The following is a 10390-nucleotide window of genomic DNA, read 5'->3' on the forward strand; positions in this document are numbered from 1 at the left end:
ACAGCACCGTCCTGAGACTGCTGAGGCTTGATGGTGATGGAGGATTTGCGCGGATATACCTCCACTTGCTGAGGGGTAAGGCTTGGGGGATAAACAGGTCCCTCACTATCTCCTTCTTCAATATTGAGCACAGATCCCTTTCCTTTATCAACTCCTCCAGTCAACAACTAAGTCAACTTAGCCATCATACTCCCCTGAGATTCCATCATTTTATCGATCATTTTTTGTTGAATCTTCTCAAGCTGCTCATTCATTTGTTGTTGAAGCTGATCTTGCATTTCCTTCTGGAACTGTTCTAGCCTTTGATCCATGTCTTTAGTTTTCGAATGAGTACCGTAGCGGTGTTTGGTAGGTTGATTGGTTTCCAGATTAACTGAAGAGTGATTTAAATTAATTAGAATCTTTTGATGTATTTTTTAAGGCATATGAAACAATGCAATGCATGAAATGAACGCAAAAAGGCGTCAATTTTAATTCAATTCCATTTAAGAAAACTTTACTAGAAATTAAATTCCTTTACATAAAGTGAATTACAAATAAGACTTTGCCCTAGTACCCAGAACTCTAATCTTTCTAAGTAACAAAGCTAATTCTTGCCCCTGATCCGATTCTAATTTATACTTCACACTCAGCATGTTAGCCTATGCTGCCAAAGTCTGTATATGATCAGCTACTTCTCGAATCTGGACCACAGCTTCCTCCATAAGATGATCTCTACTTCTAACTTGACTCTGAAAGTAGTGGAGCTGTTCATTATTACGACTTTCATTTGCTTTCAAGTACTTGATCTGGATCTCACAATTTTGCAGCGCCGTTTCTAGCTTTTCGATTCTTTTCTTCATTTCTTCAATCTTGCTCAAGCTTGCTTTCAACTCTATCGCGAGATTTCGATTTCGATACTGACGACGACATCCTTCCAACACGATTACCCTATCCTTCAACTCGCCCTTTTCCTTTTGGCTTTCTGACAAACTATTTTTTAAAGCCTCGTTTCGCCTCTACATCTCTTGGAATTTCTGTTCCCATTTATCAGCTTTGTCCTTTTCTTCTCGAATTTACGCTGCCATCGTTCGAAGTTTGTCCCAAATTTCTAGTTCTTATTGACAGACGTAACTTTTTATAATCCGTCTTCAGACTACCCAGCTCCACCTCAACCTTGTTTTTCTCCTTCTTTAATTTTTTAGTTTCAAGCTTCTGAACGTCTATGTCCAATCTCAAGTTCGTCTTTTCTTCCTCCATCTGTTCTATCTTCTTTTCTAAATCTGCATTTCTTTTTTCAAAATCCTGTCTTATAATTTCCAACTCAGAAGGGACGACTCGCAAAGATTCCTTTATTGACTGGCTATTTTCCTGATTTAACTTAGGTGTATTATCGTTAATCCTCCTAACCCACCATTCATGATACTCAGGAGTTGTCAACGGATCCACAGCTAACCTCTTCATTCGACGAGTTTGTTTCCACGCACTAGACATCTCTTGAATCTTCTTTCTATAACCATCATCCCTGTATGCAAATTCACAATCAACAATCCCTTGGGTCGCAGGTATAAATTGCCTTGACCTATATTGCCTTAGCACCAATAATGGGGCATATCCAACAACTCCCCAGATACCAAGCAAAGGAACCCAATCAAAATTACCAAGGAGCTCTCCACTCAACGTCCTCCTCCTGAATATTTTGAAGAATTGCCATCCACTTCTCCTCTGAAATATCGTCTCTCCTCAGCGTAGCTACTATCTCATTTAGTGGTGAATAATTTTCAGAGAAAACCCGATACGAAACCTTATCCATCTTCCAAAAGTGACTGTGAAACCATGCGAGTAGAAGCTGTGCACATCCAATAAATCTACCTTCACCCGTCTTTCGGCATGCACTCAGTGACCTGAAAGTTTCTGCCAAAATTGCTGGAATCGGTGTAACCTTCTTATCAAGCCGTCGAATAAATCAGTGACTGCTTCATCCACATACCCCAAAGCTTTAGGGAAGACAACCAAGCCGTATATACTTAAATCAAAGACATCTAACCTCTTTCTTACGTCTGGGTGTGCTAGAATTGCATCTTTGAAACTTCTCTAAGGAACGCACTTACTATCCCCCTTTTGCTTAATCCGTGCAGCAACCCACTGCTCACTCATCCCTGTTATACCCATCAGCTTCTTTGAAAAGTTTGGCACATTTACCACTCTCGAGTAAACCCTGTCCACTTGAAACTTTGAACATCAGAGTAAAGCCACATATTCTTCTATCGTAGGCACCAAATCGACCTTCCCAAATGTAAAGCAGCTGTAAGCAGGATTCCAAAACTAGGCGAGGGCTCGAAACAAATGCTTGTCTACCTTCACGTCAAGTAAATAAGACAGATCCCCATAATTATATAAAATAGCTGTCTAACCTCGTCATTCCACTGATCCCAGATTTCCTTCAATTCTTGCAAATTGTTTTGAGTTACACTAATGCGCGTATAGTCCCATAATTCCGATACATACCCGTCAGCCAAACTATCACCCTTTTCTTGCTGCATTGTTTCAGACCAAGTTCGGACAGCCGTATTATCCTCCACTTTATTAAGAAACCCTTTTTCCATGATAAGCTTTCTATCTAGCAACTGAATATGAATCGACGCCCTTTTATGAGGAAATGAAATGTCATGTCATGCAATCAAAATAAAACACAAAAAGTCAACGTCATATAACAACATAAAATATAATCAAGAAATAGTAAAACACCTAATCGGATATCTACTAGGGTTGAGTATAGTTCTACCTAAGGTGGATTCCTAAGGTTCACTATATGAAGTTTGGCTTTTAGGGCAAAGGTACGCAAACCAGCAGATTCCTCGATCTTCACCCATTATAGGCTCATATAGATAAAGTTCGGTTTAGGGGAATACATTTTCCCTATGACTATACGGAGATGAAAATCTCACGAAGGCATAGGTACCGATGTACTCCAAAAGCGATCCACTATCCTATACGAAGGTGAAAACCTTACGAAGGAATAGTTTCTCACTCCCACTTAGAAGGGTAAAATCATTCGACTCATGTAATGTGTAATGCAAACAATATTTAAATCAAGTAAGAAAATAATGAATGCAAAAGGATCTCATGAATTTTAAAAAAAAATATTTTCTCGACCATAAGACAAAAATAAATCAACTTTGTGGCTCGACTCTCTTATTTTTCATCCAAACAGTCCCCAGTGGAGTCGCCAAGCTGTCGAAACCATTTTTTTATTTTGGAAAAAACAAAAATTAGTTGTCGACTTTGAAAAAAACAAAAATTGGGAGTCACCACCAATCTTTTATTGAGGTGTGATTGGATCACCTAAAAAAATAGTTTTGATCTACGAGTTTTAGAAAAATAGATTTGGGAGTCAATTACATACGAGGAAGGATTAGCACCCTCATAACGCCCAAAAATTGGTACCAAATTGATTAATTAATGCCTTAAAGTCGAGAGTTAAAAAAATGCAATCCTTAATTAAATTATTTATTAAGACTTTCTCATTTTGAAAAAAAAAGAGAAAAATATCACACCCAATGCGTTAGGGCACTACATTTTATTCTCTTCAAGATGAGGTAGGGCACAATTTCCTAAAATCTCAAACATTCAATATTTCCTTTATTTTTCTTAAAATATCCTTGGCTTTTAGAAATCAACGTGTCACATCCAATACGTTAGGACACAACATATTGAATTCCCGATGACAAGTTTTATTTTGTTTGATTAAAGAGCAATTCTCGATTGTTAGATTTAACGAAGAAAATCGGAACCCAATACGTTAGGGCTCAATCTTCTCGAAAATCCTAAATACGAGTATTATCTCTATTTTGAAAAATTCCATTTTTAAATTCGAGTAAAAAGATGACGTAATGTTATGTTGAATGTATGAATAAATGCCTCTTAAACAAATATCAATAATAAATACAACAATTGCATAGAAATAATATGAATAAATAAAGAAATAAATAAAAATAATGACATGCAAAATATCAAATAAATGAGTAAAATAATAATAAAAAAATATGAAAACATAAATTAATAAACAAATGATTGAAATAAACAAAAAACATAAAGAATAAGAGACACGTAACATATACATTGAAATTATGGAGGAAAAAAAAACAAACACATGATTTACATATAAAATTTTGAATTATAAAATTTATATAAATATATAATGCATTTACTGAAAATAAAGAAAAGTATATAAATATACATATATACATAAATTATAAAATATGTGTTAAAAATATAAATAGGTAGTTAAACATTTTTTTGAAAATAAATAAAAAACATAGATGTATACGCATATATATATATATATATAAATATAAAAGAATATTCATAAAAAATGTATACATGTACATATAAAAATATATATAGGTTTAAAATAATTAAATAATATCTACATTATAAAAATAATTAAATAAAAAAATATGTGTATATATATATATAAATATGCGAAAAATATTAGTTTGAAAAAAGTATAAATACGTACATAAAAATAAAAATACATATATATAGATAAAATAATAAAATTACATATGAAAATTATAAAAAATAATAATAATTACATTATTAAAATTAACTAATTTTAAGAAAAATATAAAAAAAGACTAAATTGAACTGCAAGTAAACAAAAATCAGGGGTAAATCCGCAAATAAATAAAGCCCAAAGGACTGTATTGAACGCGCGTATAATCATGGAGGGACTGGAAGGGCAAATTTCCCTTTCCCTCTAAATGGCGTCGTTCGATAGGGACCAAATTGAATTTTAAAATAAATTAAAAGCGAATTTTAAAAAACAAAATAAACTTGATTGCAAAAATATTAAAAGGCGGAGGGGCTAAAAGCGCAATTTACCCCTCCGCTCAAAAACACACGGATCCTAGGCCGGGTTGGGTCGGATTAGGGTTGGCCTCCCCAAAACAACGTCGTTTTTGCGCCTGGGAAGGCCTAGTGAAACGACGCCGTTTCGATAGGCTATTTAAGCCAAAAATACTTCAAAAAATTTTCATTTTTCATTCTTTTTAAAAAAACAAAAAACTTTAAAAAAAACTCTCCCTTCCCAGCTCGTCCGGCCAGAGGTTCGGTCATCGGCCACCGTACCGACCGCCGATCTCCGGCGCCGGCACCGCCGTCTGCGGTGGCCGGAAAAGGAGAAAATCTCCTATTCGGTCCCTTTGAAGCCCCTAAACCCAGATCTGGACCCGAAACCCACAAAACACTGCTGTAAAAGCCTCAAATCTCCGAGAAACCTTTCGATTTTCGACTGTTCACGGTGGTTCTGGGCACCACTCAGGTCGTTTCTTTCCCCTTTTTATTTCATTCGTATGTATATAAAAAAATGTAAAACTAACAATAGATAAAAAAAAATTGTTGATATCAACCTTTTACTCTTCGATTGAATCTGTGATTTTATTCTCTTGCCCTTGCGTTTGTCAAGAATGCTTGTCTTTTTATTGATTTCGAATCGGATCCTTATTACGGTATGTTCATGGCTTTTTTATAGCCAAATCAAACGATATAAAGAAGTAGCAAAATCTCTTTTATTTGACTTGCGAATCTTTGATTTCATTTCCTTTTTTACTGTTTCTTGCTGCGCAGGTGAAGATCGCGTGGAGATTTGGAGGGCGAGGCCTGGCTGCGGCGCTGTTGAAACCCTAGGGTTTTTGACTGTCATCCGGGGTTAATTTGGGCCCTGTTTGGCTTGAGATTTTGGGCCTAGTTAATCTTGGGCCTCTATTTAGTTTGGGCCCCATAGGTCCGTTTGTAATTTGGGTCCTTTTGACCCAGGACAAAATAGGGTATTACAACCCCGATTCGTTCCTCACACATGAATCCATGGTTAGGATCGCCGAATTTTTTATTTCTCTGCTGCGCCGTAGGGATGCCGGCGGTCCAACAGTCACATGTTAACTTGATGGCTTCATTCCAATGATGGTCATCACTACTTCAAAATTTCATTTTCTAAATATCTATATATAGATCTTAATTCAGGAGGACCAAAAGACAGCTGCTGAGTTGGCTAATACAATGTTTAACTCAAATAAGGGGGGAGGCCCAGGTATCATATATTTACCTTCGGCTGACTATGGTTATCCTAACGCTTGTGTTTCTAATAGATGCTCTTACAGGGTCATGTATATTAAGGTAAAGAGCCGCCTCAATCCATTGCACTTTTTCAACCTATGGTGGTCCTTAAGGTATTCAATTTGACCTCAAACTTTTAGAATCTCATTAGCTAGTTACGTTTGCTTGGGGAATATTTGGTTTGAAATCCTATGTCATTTCTGCCCTGGATTCACTCCAGTTTTGTCAAAAAAGTTGATGAACAACCCTCATTTTATCGACAAAGTAATGTATCACTTCTAATCTGTGTATTTGTTTTGTTTAAATATATCTTTTATTGAATGAATCCTACTAAGAAACTTGAATCTCAGGGTCATCGTAACAAGATGGTTGATAATGGAGCTTTTGAGGTTGAGGTATTCATAATTATATCATATTGTGTGTAACATGAATCTCTTCTGTTGATCGTTTCCTTTTCATTTGGTGGCAAAACTCCTGTAATTGGGAATTGATTAGACTGCATTAGGCTAAACCGGTTCCCTCTTGAACTGTTTATAGGCCAACAGCCAATTTTAGTCGTCGTAGCATATTTCATGCATTTTAATTAGGGTTGGTATTTGATATACTATGTAGTGTGGCACTTTAATGCAGACCCCACAAATGAAGAACTTGTTGATTAGTACTCGAGTAAAAGGATTGCCTCGAGAAAGATTGATCTGGATGTCATCAAAGATGCTGATCTTTATAACATTGAACCATGGGATCTTCAAAGGTAGCAACAAACCCCGTTTTGTCTTTAATGATTTACTGTCTGTTGTCAAGAGAAGTTACATGTACAATGATAATTTCATTGTTTTCTTTTCTTGTATTTGATCTTCCTTGTAACTTCAATACGAATACATACATTATAAATGTGAGCATTATAAGATCCATAGCTAAAGGTGTTATGCTATTTTTTTTTATAAAGATTTTAGTGTTTTCTTCTCTTTTCCCCCCTTTTTTTGGCATTTACAAATGTCTTAAAAAAAATAGTGAGGGTTAAAAGTGCCGTGAAAACTTCTGCCAACAAATGTTTTTATTTTACCAGTATTCATGATCAGCTTGCCGGATACTTTTTACGAGCATCGACCTAGCAGCTGGTCAAAGCCGGTGCCTTTCTTTACTTTTACCAACGCTTAAAAATGTCGACAAAAGTGAGTTTTTTTGTAGTGTTAATATATTTTTCACTTGATATTTTATATATTTAATTTTTAGATAATGTTATATTAAGTTTGTATTTTAAAATTTTTTTTACTTTATAATATTTTAAATAAATTTGTTAAAGAATAACTAAAATCTTAATTTTTTAAAATTTTTACTATTTTAAACAATATTTTAAATAATATATTACGGTTATTTTAAACTTTATATTTTAGAAATTGTTTTTAAATTAATATTCCTTAATAATTTAGTTCTCTTATACTATTTAAATTTTGTTTAACATTATCTAAAAATTGTAAACTTGTTTTTAAATATCTATTTAGAAGTGTTTATTTATATATTATTCCAAAAATAAAATTACTTTTAGATATATATATTTAAAAAAAGTATAACATAAATTAATTAAAATGAACTAATTTACAAAGAGTGCATCAAAGTAAAAAAATAAGAGCATTAGTAAATAAAATTGAAAATATAAAAATTGAAAATAATAAATTTAATATAGGATGTGCTATATATTATTAACATTTTCAATCATAATTTAAAAATATTTAAATTATGAAAATATTTTTATTTGAAAATATTTTTATTTTAAAATTATTATAGAACTAATATTCCAAAAGATATTATAAAATCCGTTTTGAATGAGTAAAATAAGAAAAGTATTTTTGATGAAAAACATTTTGTTATTGCGTATTTCTAAAGTATTATAAAATGCCGATTATAAAAAATAATTTATTTGCATATAAATAAATTCTAGTTTATTAAAATTATAATTAACATGCTTTAAAATAAAACTAAAATGAAAACATTGTCTTATATTTTAAACTTATTATTAAAAATATTTAACAAAAAGACATTCTTGTTATAAATATATTATTAAGTGGATGTCCAGATCAAGATAAAGTTTTGATGTACTTTAAATTCTAATAGTTATTAGAATTAGATATCTACTTCTTTTATACTTCTTATGCTTATAAATAGAGACTCTGGTGAAGCATTGTAATCAATAAATTACATTCGTAGTGCTTTCATATTTTATTTGTTCTTTGTTCTCTCCATTTCTCTTTATTTTATAATACGTTATCAGCATGATCTTGCTCAAAGTGATAGTTCTTTTTATTGACGATCAAATTTATTCTCCATGATTTCCAAGATCTTTGAAGGCAAAATGCAAAGTTTTGACAGGAAATTTCTTTTATTTAATGTTTCATATTTGTTTATTTTAGCTAATTCATGATCCATTATAATTATTTTGATTAACTTATTTTATTTTTATGTTATTAAGGATGGTGAAGGATTTGATATTGCTATCTATTGAAATTGTGAAATAAGATCATCAAGACTTCGTTGAACAAGAAAGATACATAAACTTAATTAGATCTCTATCTTTACACTTTTTCCCAATAATAGCATCTTTAGATATTAAATCAATTTGATATATGGTTTAAATATTTGAGATGATTTTATTTTAAGTTTTGGTTCCATGGGTTACTTATGGTTTCAAACGTCTTATTTGTTCATGAAAAGAATATTGATTGACTTCTTTACTTTGCTATAGTAAGTTTTATAATTAAATAATGTATTTGGCTAAAAACATAATAGTATGTAAAGTTGTGTTGATAAAGCTATGAAATTTATGATTGTTCATATTTGATTTAATTGAATATAGATTTAAAGACAATTTTTGAGGAATGTCTAAATTGATTTTTGGTTTGGTTCTAATATTGAATTTCAAGTTTAATTGTTGTCATTTTTAATTCTTGAATTATTTTGGTTGAAAACATTTTCATAAATTTATATGAGAATTACTATATTAATTTGACCGTTTGCATTTCTAGGAATCTCGTTTGTATTAACCAATTGTTGTTTGATAAGAAACATTAAAACAATTTGTGTGGTTTGATTTTATAAAAGCCTTTTATTTTCTTACTATACAACCTTGGGAAACTTGTTATTTTCGTAAAGTTGTTAAAGGTAGTTCATACACTTTCTATTTGTTAATTATTTAGAGAAATTATATGAGCAATTATAAATGGAAAAGTTTTAGAGAACATGAGATGTATGATTTTGAAGTAAATTTCATACATGTATGCAATAGTTTATGAATTGTTTTTGTTGGCACTAGCATTATATCAGGTTTGATATTTTAAATGTCAGCGTTATCCGTACATTTGATTTGCAATAAACTCCATGCATGATTTGGTTGTTTCTTTCTAGGTAATTGATGATGAAAAACTCTTGTCAAAAGGGCTTTAAAGGTATTTTGGATTGATCTAATGCCTTTTTAAGGTCAAACATAATAATAAATTATTTGTTCCACTGATTTTGCACATTCCTTGAAGTGAATGATTGCAAAAAATATAACAAATTGTATAATCACTTTTTATTATTAATGTCAATTTGAACATATGATGATTTTGACATATTCCCTGAAGTGAACATTGCAAATTATATTTCTTTTATTGAGTCAATAACATTATGGACTTTGTCGAAACCACTTTTTTTTTATGTATTTGAAAAACGGGGATCGACTTTGGGAATGAAAATGGGAGTCGCCACCGATCTTTTATTAAGGTGTGACCGGTTCACCATTAAAAATGATTTTTGGTCTATGAATTTCGAGAAAATAGGTTTGGGAGTCGGTTACGCACGAGGAAGGGTTATCACCCTCGTAACGCCCAAAATTGGTACCGTATTAATTGTTTAATGTCTTAGCATCGAAATTTTGAAAAGATTTTAAAATACGATCCTTTTATTTTGAACAAAATGAATTGGATGATAGTGCTCATGAATTGTCACACTCAGTAAGTTAGAGCGCAATATTTCAAATCCTCAAAATTAAGTTCATCTTTCGACCTTTAAAACCTATGCATTTTGAGAAGGATATCTGATTATTTGGGTCAAATGAAAAATCAAAACCCAGTAAGTTAAGGTTCAATTTCACAAAATTCCTAAATATCGAATATTGCCTTTTTATTATTATGTTAGAAGAATCCTCGTCTCGAGAAAATAATATGTCATATCCAATGAGTTAGGACACAACATATCGAATTCCCGAGAATGAGTTTTTATATTTGAAATTTGTATGTTTGATTTTAAAATTTTGGTTACT

Source organism: Gossypium raimondii, chromosome 8 (assembly GCF_025698545.1).
Source record: "Gossypium raimondii isolate GPD5lz chromosome 8, ASM2569854v1, whole genome shotgun sequence".
Classification (NCBI taxonomy): domain Eukaryota; kingdom Viridiplantae; phylum Streptophyta; class Magnoliopsida; order Malvales; family Malvaceae; genus Gossypium; species Gossypium raimondii.